The sequence below is a fragment of the Artemia franciscana genome, chromosome 19, assembly GCF_032884065.1.
Source record: "Artemia franciscana chromosome 19, ASM3288406v1, whole genome shotgun sequence".
Taxonomy (NCBI): Eukaryota; Metazoa; Arthropoda; class Branchiopoda; order Anostraca; family Artemiidae; genus Artemia; species Artemia franciscana.
The window spans coordinates 27,032,342-27,045,796 of record NC_088881.1 but is presented as its reverse complement, the minus strand read 5'-3'; the positions used below and the strand labels follow the sequence as shown (position 1 = coordinate 27,045,796).

The following is a 13,455-nucleotide window of genomic DNA, read 5'->3' as shown; positions in this document are numbered from 1 at the left end:
AAAGAGGATAGACAATGACAAGCTGGTTTTTCATAGAAAAGGCAGCATTTTGTTGGCAAAGTTTTTAAAGTTGTTAAAACTGTCGCTTTAAGAAGAAAGATTGCCTTACAGAAGCATTATCAATTACCTGAGGCACCCCAAAATCGCGTAGTGCAACATCAAATGTAGCTAATTATATGTTGTTATTCTTTTCTTTATTTTGTTCTGAATTATTTATCTTGAACTTTTAGATAATGCAGCACGTGAGCTTTTATGCCCCAATGTAGTCTCCAGGGCCTTCGCCACTATCTCCTGCCTCTGTTGCTTTGAGTGTAGGGACTTCACAACAAAGTCTGATGTCACAAATTCACCCATCTCAGACTCAACGCTCCCAGCACAAATACATGACCAGATTTCACACAAATATTCTCCAATTGTGAATCCAAGTAGTGTTGGCTCACCAGTGGAGGTTGTACAAAACACTGTGAAAATGCCAAGTAGTGAGCAAATCTCAATTTTAAATGACGCAGAAACACTTGATAAAGCGCCTCAAGAAAGAGGTAAAAAAAAAAAACTTAAACAGGACAAAGGATAAACCTCACAAAAATCATGTAGATGATGCAAGTAGATGGTGTTAGTGGTGGTTCTATTTTGATTGAAATCTGGCAAAGTAGTTGTTGATGGTGATAGAGTTGTGGAAATTGTAGAGAAGGATAAATCTAGTGTAAAGAGTGTAAAACTGATAATTGGATTAAACTGCCAAAAGGCTCTAAGGATACTGAATAATGAAGCCAACAATCAAGCTCAGTAAACTATCGCCTGAGGTAATTTTTTTGGTTTTTATGAGTGGTTTTTACTTTTTTTTTTTTTATCTTTAATTATTTTATCACTTTTTCTTAACCTTTTTTATTAATTTATTATAATATTGTTTATTTATATCATATATATATATATATATATATATATATATATATATATATATATATATATATATATATATATATATATATATATACAATAACATTGATATTATCAATTATTAATCTTAATTTGATTCTTAAAATCAGTATTAATTATTATTTTTATTAATAATGGATTTATATATATATATATATATATATATATATATATGTATATTATCAATTATTAATCTTAATTTGATTCTTAAAATCAGGATTAATTATTATTTTTATTAATAATGGATTTATATATATATATATATATATATATATATATATATATATATATATATATATATATATATATATATATATATATATATATATATATATATATATATATATATTTACATTAATATTGATATTATCAATTATTAATCTTAATTTGATTCTTAAAATCAGTAATAATTATTATTTTTATTAATAATGGATATATATATATATATATATATATATATATATATATATATATATAATGTATTAATTTATCTTCTCTTTGGTTAAGTTCTTTATCTCAGCATGGCATATTTTAATAGTGTGCTTTTATGAACCCATAATATGAAGTGTGGATGGAGCTGTGTTACAAATTTAGTAAGCTATTTAAGAATAGTTTATTTAGTTGGCTTTTTACATTTAAAAAAAAAGGTAAAATGTGTTGTTTGTTATAATTACTTTTTAAATTTTACAAAAAAAATTCTTCCTGTGGACTTAGTCTAATGGTTACCCGTGGAGACCATTAGTCCGCCCCTTGCGAACGAGGACGCGTCCACTAGGCATACTTTCGTATCTTTAAGGGGCATTTTTTTTTTTTTTTTTTTTTTTTTTTTTTTTTTTTTTTTTTTTTTTTTTTTTTTTTTTTTTTTTTTTTTTTTTTTTTTTTTTTTTTTTTTAATCTCACCTTCAACAAAGAATTTAAAGCTTGCTTAAGAAATAAAAATTTTGATGTGTAGCAAACAAGAATTTTCCAAACCTGCAATCCTGTAAATTTCTTTGATGTTGAAAAGAATTTAGGCCAACATAGCATACAATTTCTAATACTGCGTTCAATTCTATTCTCTATAATTGACAAAGGCTTTATACAACAATGATGACCTACAAGTTTCTTTATCTTCCTCTAATATAAATAGCATTTCGCGAACAGTCGGTCTCTTAAGTCTTGGAGAATAAGGCATCTGAGCGACTCTGGTTGCTACTGTTTCCAATTTTGGCTTCTTTCTCGAGCCGATTGCTTGTAACGCTGTACGATTGGCTTCCGCTTGACACATCTCTTCCATCTCCACCCTTTGCATCTCTTTAACTTTGGCTCTTAGCTTTGCTTGCTGTTCAGGGTCTTCAGTCCTAGATCTGGATTTGGCAGCCTTTAGTAATGTTTCCCTTTCGTTTTCTTCCTTTTTTTTTTCTTTTTGCTTTCTCTAAGTCTTCGAGAAATTTAATTTGAGCTCTAACATCGTGACCAACATAATAATCTTCTTTGTTCTTAATAAATTCCATTTTATGTTCCGTGACAACCGATAGGCGTTCCAATATATTTTTTAGTCGTTCTTGAGCAGCGTGACTAACCAGGGTAATGAAATCTGGGGATATCTCTTCTATACCAGGATATCGAGATAAGACTTTCCGCACTTTTCCTTGTAATGGCGTTGGAGGAAAAAATACTTCGTTTTTAACTGATCGGATTTGAGTTCCAACTAATTTAGTGGGACCTAGGAGTCTTTGAGATTCTTCTGCTAAATTGACCCCACCCATCGTTGCCACGTCATTGATATCATCATCACCACTAATGACAGTCGAGGAATTAAGAGACGAGCTGAATTTGTTTTCTTTGGATATGATACTCTTTTGGACAAAACTACACATGGACACAGGGCTTTCTATTCCTTTATTAACTGTTTTGAGCTGATTAGGAGTTTCCAAATTCCTATAGGGTACCTTTTCTTTCGGGATGACTATTCTGTTTTGTATATTTGGGGTTCTAGGCAGTTCAGGTGGTGCACCAATTGTATGTTGGGTAGCAACAGGAGCTTGGACAGTTATTTGAGTTTGGGGGCTTTGAAATTGGTTAGGCTGAATGGCTCTGATCATTGGAGCATTTGCGACCGTTTCGGAGCCAAGTGGGGACATGGGACTAGCTGGGACAACTCGTGGTAGAGCCGGTGCTGAATTTAGAGATGGCGGAACAAGTCCATCAATTTTTATCTCACCTGTAGCCAAAGAATACCGAAAGTATGGAAGTGTTTTCTGAAGGAAGGGGGATAAGCTCCGATTCTCTGACAAATTTAGTTCCTTTTGGATTCTTTGTGTAAATTCGTCAGGTTGAATTTTTTGATCAATTAAAGCTTGAACAAGTCTTGACACATTTTTAGAGGCACCTTCTGCTTGATCGTTGCTTAGTTTGAGGAGTTTCACTAGGATATTCTTCAATTTTAATTTAGCCTTTTCTAGAGTTATCAATGGTCCACTAACCGCACTAGCACTAGCCTGGTTATGTTGAGCTCCCATTTTCTTAAGACCCACACAGGATTTGATATTTCTGTAGCTAATAGCTTGTTGATCTTTTAAATATAAGACTTTTAATGTCTCACAAATTAAAACACGTTTACAGTTTGACAGTTATTTTGCAACTGATAAAACCAAGTAATGAATAGCAGTATTTATATGCTGATGGCCCCGCCTACTTTTGAACGTTTAACCAATTATACAGCGTTACAATCGTAACAGCTCTGACACCGGCATTACAACTGTGTGATGGGAAATCCAACCTTTTAATTGCGTCGCTCGTGTTGCTATTAAGGTTGTACAGCCCATGTCTGGTATGACAGTTTTTCTGGAGAATCTTTTGCCGGATATTTAATTTTAAGTTTTACCTAAAGAATTTTTGACTATATTACTGTGATGTAGATTTTGCAGCTTACTTTGGAATAAAATTAAACTTCTAAAGAAATCCCTGAAACTTCAAATTATATACCTAAAAGGCCCTCGCAGAGTTTTATAGAAAACTTTCAGTTCGATATTGAAGATATTAAGGTATTTGATTTTAATATAGGGCTGTATTGTGGCTCTTTGTTCTATTCCACCTTCAGGTACCGCCCCTTTCAGTCTTAAACTTTTTTTTATACAAATATGATGTTAATATTTTGACTTGTGATTATACAGGTATGTTCAAGGAAGTAATAAAAGATTGAAAGTCAACCAACATAGCCTACAGAATTATGGTTAGACCCCTATAAATCAAAACTTACTAAGTACGTATTTTGCAGATGTTTTTAATTTGTTTCATTGCAAACGTTAAAAGGCTTATAAGCTACGAATCTGAGGCTACTATTTTATTATACAAAAGTGCAATATCAAAATGCGTTGAGTATAATTTTCACAAATGTTGTTTTATTTTCTGTAAAGTTAATTTTTAAAGGATTTCAGAGGCTATTGAATAAAAATAGGATTATGAGACAGAGAACATTACCATGCTAAATATATAAGAATTATGCCAACTAAAAACGTCTTCAATGGAAGCTCTTAATTAAATTTTTGATCACAGTCTCATTTCTGTTTCTTCTTTTTTGCACTTTCAGCTTCGTGTTTTGTTTTTTCTGGTTTTTCAGGCTTCTCTGTTGTTTTTTTGTTTGGCTTCTTTTTTTTTTCTTGTCATTGATTTTATGTTGAAAATTATTATTTATTTTTTTTTTTATGAAAAATTATTGAAATTACCCTAGTTTCTATCATTTTCTTTTCTTTTATTTCTCCCCTTTTTTATTTCTTTAAAAAATATCTTAACTAACTACTATCGTAAATTTCGTGGTGTTTTTGCGTGTACGTTTTCAATAAGCTCTGTTGGTTCTAGCGCAACATACAGCGTTGTGGCGCCTGAAACAGATTCGCAGCACAAATGACAGGAAGCGTCACTTTGCTTAGAAACATCCTTTTTTCTTCTTCTAAAATGTACTAAGACGGAAAGTCTCGGTTTGGATGAGCCTTCTCTTGTTATTTCAGGGCCATTGGTTGATATGATTATATTTGGGAGGGCAAATTTATTTTTTATTTTTTAAAGAGGTTTAAAAGACATTATCATCTGAAAAAAGAAACTACAGAGCAGAAAAATCCGAATGATAAATATAAAAGCCTTTTTCGCAAGCATCAATCCAACGACCTTGAAATCTGTAATCTTTGTCATCAAAAGTTACGAGCCTGAGAAAATTTGCCTTATTTTGGAAAACAGGGGAAAACACCCCCTAAAAGTCATAGAATCTTAACGAAAATCACACCATCGCATTTAGAGTATAAGAGAACCCTACAGCTGTAATTTCAAGCTCCAATCTACAAAAATGTGGAATTTCATATTTTTTTTTTCCAGAAGACAAATCATGGGTGCGTTTTTTTTTTTTTTTTTTTTTTTTTTTTTTTTTTTTTTTTTTTTTTTTTTTTTTTCAGGGGTCATCGTATCGACCAATTGGTCCTAGAATTTCGCAAGAGGGCTCGTTCTAACGGAAATGAAAAGTTCTAGTGTCCTTTTTAAGTGACCAAAAAAATTGGAGGGCATCTAGGCCCCCTACCACGCTTATTTTTTTCCCAAAGTCAATGGATCAAAATTTTGAGATAGCCATTTTGTTCTGCATACTCAAAAATCATAATAACTATGTCTTTGGGGATGAATTAATCCCCCACAGTCCCTGGGGGAGGGGTTGCAAGTTACAAACTTTGACCAGTGTTTACATACAGAAATGGTTATTGGGAAGTGTACAGACATCTTCGGGGGGATTTTTTTGGTTTGGGGGCGGGGTTGAGGGGAGAGGGATATGTGGGAGGATCTTTCCTTGGAGGAATATGTCTTGGGGGAAGAGAAATTCAATGAAAAGTGCATGGGTTTTTTTACCATTACCATAAAAAAAACAATGAAAAAATAAACATGAGAAAGTTTTTTCAGTTGAAAGTAAGGTCAAACTTAAGTAAGCGTTAAAACTTAAAACGAACAGAGATTATTACGCATATGAGGGATTCTAAAAATACTTTAGCTTAAAGAGCGATGTATTTAGGAGGAGATAAATACCTCGCTCTTTATGCTAAAGTATTTTTAGTAATTTCAACTATTTATTCTACGGCCTTTCTGATTCAGGGATCATTCTTAAAGAATTGGGACAAAACTTAAGATTTAGGGTAAAGAGCGAGGTATTAACGAGGAGACAAACCCCCTCATATACACAATAAAAATATAAGAATATAAAAGTTTGTTGTGTAAGTTAATTCTTAAGTTACGTATATTTTTACCAATAAAAACGTTCGTTAAAAATTAAAAGTTCTAGTTGCCTTTTAAAGTAACCGAAAAATAGGAGGTTAACTAGGCCTCCTTCCTCACCCTTTATTTCTCAAAATCGTCTGATCAAAACTAAGAGAAAGCCATTTAGCCAAAAAAAAAATAATAATAATTAATATGCAAATTTCATTGTTCAGAAATTAAACAAAAAAACTAGTTTTTTTTAACTGAAAGTAAGGAGTGACATTAAAACTTAAAACGAACAGAAATTACTCCTTATATGAAATGGGTTGTCCCCTCCGCAACCTCTCGCTCTTTACTCTAAAGTTTGACTCTTTGCCACAATTCTACTTTTTAGAACAATTAAAAACTTTATTAAAATATGTAATTAAAATATGTTAACTAACTATTATCGTAAATTTTGCCGTGTTTTTGCGTGTACGTTTTCAATAAGCTCTGTTGGTTCTACCGCAACATACAGAGTTATGGCGTTTGAAACAGATTCGCAGCACAAATGACAGGAATTGTCACTTTGCTTAGAAACAACCTTTTTTTTACTTCTAAAATGTACTAGAACGTAAAGTCTCGGTTTGGATGAGCCTTCTCTTGTTATTTCAGGGTCATTGGTTGATATTGTTAAATTTGGAAGGGCAAAAAAACAAAACAACAACAGCACCAACAAACAAACATACAAATGCCTCCATGATTATATACAAAATACGTAACTTTGCGTTTTATAGTTAGGGACTTGAAATCGCTGCAGCATTGTTCTCTGATATGCTGATTGTGGTTGAGAGAAAGACGGGTTTATTAAAATCAATAAACAAAACAAAACAAGCAAATGCCCTGAAGCAGAGCTTATTGGGCTTACAACCCCAATACACATACAAATAAAAATAATACGAAAAAGGATAGGAAAATAAAAAAATTAAAGAAAAGAAAAGGAACAGAAAAAAAGAAAAGAACAGGAAAAGAAAAAAAAGAAAAAAACAGGAAAAGAAAAAATAAATATTTAATTTTTCTGCATTTCGATTGATACAGGATTACAGCTCAAAAAGCCAAAACAAAAAGAACCTAAAACCACTTGAGCAGTATCGCCTAAAACTAAACAAACATCCTGGCTCCACTTGAGGTCCACTCAACTATCAAAACCATAAATATTAAGGCAACATAGCTTTAATTCCCACCGAAATTAACGAAAATTATCAATGTTTATTAAAGTCATAGGCAAACAATTTCATGCATGGGGTCCTAGATGCCGAATAGAAAATTGAGATCTACAGGTAATAGGAAGCGAACGACGAATTGTATTGGACTTCCTCGTAAAATGTGTATGAATATCACTTCTTAATTCAAACGTACTTTTAAAACTTATTGGTAAACAATTTTGAAAATATTTATATATAAACATGCTTTGATAAAAAGTAATAAGTCCTGTTAAAGGCAAGATTTTACAATCTATATACCTCTTTCGTACCGAGTCTTTAAAACCAACACCACATAACACTCGAAGCGCTTCATTCTGCCAAACTCGAATATGATGGAGATGAGAAGGAAATGTACTACCCCAAACGGTACAAAAATACAGCAGATAAGGATGAATTAAGGAATAATACAGTGTTCTAAAAATATCTCTTGGGAAAATGTACTTCAACTAAGCGAACCTAGACTAATTTAAGAAAGCGAATCTATGTGCTCTCTAAAACTAAGACATTCATCAATTAAAACTCCTAGATATTTTGTACAATTTATTCTTAAGATACTCATATCAGCAAAATTAAGTCTGTCTATCCAAGGGTAATAATATGAGCAAAATTATCCAGCTCATAAATCAGCAAAAATATTTTGTACAGCTCCTCTTTTAATAGTGTTATATAATTCCTTTTTTTATTTTAGTATGGATAGTATATGATTTTTTTATTCTTAGATTTGTGGTCCAATGTATTGTCAGATATTTGTCACTAGTCCTTTATCAAGGTTCTAGTCTATTAATGAACCTTCTTTTGAAAGAGCTAACAGAAAAACTTTTTGGGATAACTTCTCAGGAACATCATTCTAGATCAAAGTGCAACGTCCAATGAAGCTAATTAGTATTTTCTTTGTTAAGTTATTTTTTCTTTTGTTTCTTTATTTTTGTTTTGAATTATTTAACTTGAACTTCTAGATAATCAAGCAAGTGAGCTCTTATGCCCCAGTGCAGTCTCCAGGCCCTTCGCCACAATATCCTGCCTCTGTTACTTTGAGTGTAGGGACTTCACGGAAAAGTCCGATGTCAAAAACTACCATTCATCGATCTCAGAGTCAACGCTCCCAGCACAAATACATGAGCAGATTTCAAACAAATATCTTTCAATTGTGAATCCAAGTATTGTTGGCTCACCAGTGCCGGTTGTACAAAACAATGTGAAAATGTAAGATGCCATATGTCAGAAGGTAAATGTCAATTAAATGGATGGTCACGTGCCTCAGTCACAAACTTTGACAGCAGTGAATGAGCCTTCTTTTGAACTGGTGCTCCCCTAGCCTCCTTCAGTTGAATGTAGTTCTAAAATATCTTTGACTCGTGAAGCGAATGAGGAAAACTAAGTTGAAGAAGTTCAAAAACCTGTTGTGTACAGTGCTAGTGATCAAATCCCAATTTTAAATGACCAAAAAAACACCTGATAAAGGGCCTAAAAAAAATACAAAAAATACAAATCAAAAAATAAACTTCAAAAGGACAAAGGATAAACCTCACGAAAATAACGTAGATAGTGATAGTGGTGTTCTATTTTGGTTGAAGAAATCCTGATAGAGAAATCTGGCAAAGTAGTTGTTGATGGTGATAGAGTTGTGAAAATTGTAGAGGATGAAAAATCTAGTGTGAAGAGTGTAAAACAAATGATTTCTGGATTAAACTGCCAAAAGACTAAGGATATTGTAATTATGAAGCCAACAATCAAGCTCGGCAAACTATCGCCTGAGGTAATTTTTTTTGTTCATTTATCTTGAATTATTTCATTATTAATTATTAACATTACTAACATTTTATATTAATTTATATCATTAATTTATATATATATATATATATATATATATATATATATATATATATATATATATATATATATATATATATATATATATATATATATATAATGTTATAAATATTATTTATATTATTTTATTTATTCTGTTCCATCAAAACGGTAAGTATGCACTACTTAATCATTTCTTAACACTTATACAGTATAGTAAGCTATAGGCCTAATCATAAACAAACAAGGTCAAATAATTAGGTTCGTCTAGGTTAAACTGTAATACTTTAAAATATGCTTTGATCAGGATATACCTAGACCTGTGGTCCTCCCCTCATTGGTCTTTGTATCTGGTTAATCTAAAGAACCTCCCTCCCAAAAACAGCACTGACGTGTAAAAAAAACTGACGAAGAAAAGAAAAGGAAAAGAAAAAAAGAAAAGAACAGGAAAAGAAAAAAAAGAAAAAACAGGAAAAAAATAAATATTTAATTTTTCTGCATTTCGATCGATACAGGATTACAGCTCAAAAAGTCAAAACAAAAAGAAACTAAAACCACTTGAGCAGTGTCGCCTAAAACTAAACCAACATCCTGGCTCCACTTGAGGTCCACTCAACTATCAAAACCATAAATATTAAGGCAAAATAGCTTTAATGCCCTGAAGCAGAGCTTATTGGGCTTACAACCTCAATACACATACAAATAAAAACAATACGAAAAAGGATAGGAAAATAAAAAAATTAAAGAAAAGAAAAGGAAAAGAAAAAAAGAAAAGAACAGGAAAAGAAAAAGAAGAAAAAAACAGGAAAAGAAAAAATAAATATTTAATTTTTCTGCATTTCGATCGATACAGGATTACAGCTCAAATCGAACTTGTGATCCTAGAAGATTGGGAGAGGGCTCATTTAAATTGAAAAAAAAAATCATTTTCCTTTTTAAGTGACAAAATGTATTTAATGGCAACTAGCCTCCTTCCCACGCCCCTTTTTCCTCCAAAGGCACCGTATCAAATGTTTTAGATAGCCATTTGGCTCAGCATAGTTGAAAGGACCAGTAACAATGCCTTTGGAAATTATATGGACCCTGATAGTCCTTGGAAAAAGGCTTGTAAGCTACGTAATTTGCCCATTGGTTCAATATGAGGAGAATGCGTTTCCGGGGGTAAATTTTTCACGGTGGAGGAGGTGATTTCCTGGAATGGTTTGAAAAACTGTTAGAAATAAAAAAACTAAGTTTTTTGAATGAAAGTAAGGAGGTAAGATTAAAAGTAAAAACGATTAGAAATTATTCCATACATGAGGAATACAGAATGGATTATTCCGTTCTTTCTCGCATTTTACGCTAGAGTTTGACTTTTCGTCAAAATTCTTTAAGAAATAATGCTCAAGCAAAAGGACCTTCGAATTTTAATGAGATATTTCTAGAAAACATCGAGACTTTTGCGTAAAAATCAAGGATATAGGTAGGGACAGCCCCCTCCCCCTCATATACGAAGTACATTTGGTCGTTTTAAGTTTTATTGCTGCTCTTTATCTTCAGTTGGAGAAACTATTTTTGTTTTTTAATTTAATTTTTATCAAGTCAAATCCTGATTCGTTACAGAGCTATGCAAGTAAGTGCGAACAACAGTAAGGACAGTACATCCAATATACAAATTAATTACAGATTATTTCATCTTTTTTTAGGTACAAGTGCTCAAAAAATAAACTCAGGAGATGAAATTCCGCACCTCCCTTACTCATGGGGGATCAATCATAGGATATACCTAGAGAAAGATCTAAATTACTCTGAAACTTCTAACGCCGGCTTAATTTTTTACAATATTTTTGTTTGTTTCACCGAAGAAATCGATTTTTTTAATCTTAAATATATTCTATTTGATCCCGTGACATGACCTTAAAAAATTCAAGAGGCTAAGTTTTAAAAAAGACACATTTAAAAAAAATGAGAACATTTTTGTCTCGCATTTTACACCGTTCTGAGACTTATTTTTCTCTTAAAAGTGTAGAATTTAATAAAACCTTAAAAGGTTTTCTTGAGATGAAATAAACGCAAGGGCTATGTTAGCATCAGCAACCTGTGTCAGCATATGGCTATGAAATTTCAATTCATTATCAGTTACTACTCCTAGGTCCTTCTCTGCCCTTACTCCTTCTAGTTGTTCACCCTGGATGAGTAGGTTAAGGCTTCGTTCAAGTATTTATCTATATTAATTACTAAAGTAAGAAAACAGTCATCCTCTCTCCTTCTGTTTTGTTTTTATTCACTATTTATTATATTTTATATATTATTTATTATATATTATTTATTAGGGTTTATATTTTATATGTTCGTTGTGTGGTGTGTGTTTGTGCTATTGCATTGGTGATTTCGCTTTTCATTAGAAGTGTAATTAGGATTATTATATCTAAAATGCAAAACTTTGTTTTTGAACTATTGAATTCTATATTCAGGTAGTTTTAGCTAGCTCCCAGGTCCCCCTCACTTACTTTGAAGTGAGTATTATCTGCTCAGCCGACAGGGGTCTCATGAAGGGGCCACCTTCACTCATTGTCGCCTGGTTTTGCTAAAATTACTATTTTCTTTGCCAAAAAATATATCGGGCAAGATATTCTTTTTCTCTATGTATCCAAAGTAAGGCAAAAAGAATATCTTTAAAAATGACAAACATATTCATAAAAACAAGCATACACAGAATTTAAAAACTAGCTTAAGGAATACAAAATTTTGCTATCTAGAAAACAAGAATTTTTGAAACTGTAATCCTGTAAATTTAATTAAAGTTGACCAGAATTTAGGCCACCATGGCATAGAATCTCCAAAACTATGTAATCAATACCTCTCCAAAATTCTTTGAAGTTGATCAATTTCTTTTTGAACTAAAAACTTCTGTAATTCCACCTCAAGTGTTTCAACATCATGTTGTGCATGGCGAATCTCAGCGTCTATTACTTCCATTTCTCGCTTTAAGGTCGATAAATCCACTTTTTTTGTATCCTCAATTTCCATGTCTTTCCTCTTTTCAACTTTCGTCGTTACAATCCGTGTTATTTCCGTTTTTGTCAGTACTTCTTTGCATACCTTTGTAATCGAAAACTTTGCCCTGTTTTCCTTCGCCACTCCAAGAATTTTCCTTTCTTTAGTTTGCTTCTGCACATTTTTTTCACTGTATAATGTTTTCCTTGCTAACATGCTTTTTGCCATTGACTTATACTTCCCTTTCATCAAAATTGTGTTTTTTCCTTCTAATAGAGAGGTTCTTGATAAGCCCATATTTCTTCTTGGAGCTAGTGACTTCTTTTCTTCAGTATAGCTAGTTCTTTCCGACATGGCTAAGATATTCTTATACAAAAAATCTTGCTCCTTCTGACTTGTACAGCTTCGTGCTTCCGACATTTCAAAGACTTTCCTATGCATCGTTTCAAGAAATATTAAAACTTTAAATTCAAAAGCTTTGTGTTGTTGCTTGGTGTAAGTTAGTTTCACATCTAGAAGGTTTTGACGAATTCATTTCTTTATATACACAAACCGCATAGCTCCTACATATTTGCACCAATCAATGCAGAGAGAACCGATGACGTATGATCTTGGGATTTTACAATCGCTATGTTCATGTTCATGTTGCATGCATGTTCCGTTTCCGGTGTGTACAACCGTGTTCCGGTTGTACAGCCCAATTCGTCTGTGTTTCTTGACTGTAAGAGCCTCATGTAACAGCGTTATTTTAATTATGGTTGTAATTAAAATCTATTCAATTCTATATTCTTAATCTATATATATTCAGCCATCAAAATATATGGCTGAAACCAAAAAATCAGCATGGTTCAACCCGACAATTAGGCTCAAATAAATACCAGAGAACATTCTTTTTGCGCATTGTATTTATTTATCTATTTCGGCAGTTTATTTTATTTATTTAGTCCTATTTTTTTAGAACCTCTTTAAAGTACAAAACAAATTAAGTGTTTTGTATGCAAAACAAATTTGAATATAAGGAAATAATAAACTCATTGATGGCTATGAAAAAATGATTAAACAATGAAAAAATTGCATAGAATTATTCAGACAATAGGGCAAAATAATAAAAAAGTAAATGTAGTTAATGGTTTACTTAAGACTATATACATTTTATAGAGACGATTTTCTATTTTTCTTTTTTATAGAGACGATTTTCTATTTTTCTATGTTATAGAGACGATTTTCTATTTTTCTATTTTATAGAGACGATTTTCTATTTTTCTATTGTATAGAGACG

The 13,455-nt window shown here is 32.0% G+C and overlaps 1 long non-coding RNA gene across 9 annotated transcripts in view; it reads left to right on the top strand.

The window, feature by feature from the left end:
- The window catches only part of LOC136039501 (uncharacterized), a 137,043-nt gene that overhangs the window by 85,116 nt on the left and 38,472 nt on the right, over positions 1-13,455 (top strand). For all 9 annotated transcript variants that reach the window (XR_010620464.1, XR_010620469.1, XR_010620470.1 and 6 more), the window contains 2 exons: positions 231-803; positions 8,348-9,147. This is a non-coding gene — a long non-coding RNA (uncharacterized LOC136039501). The remainder of the gene's footprint in view (positions 1-230; positions 804-8,347; positions 9,148-13,455) is intronic.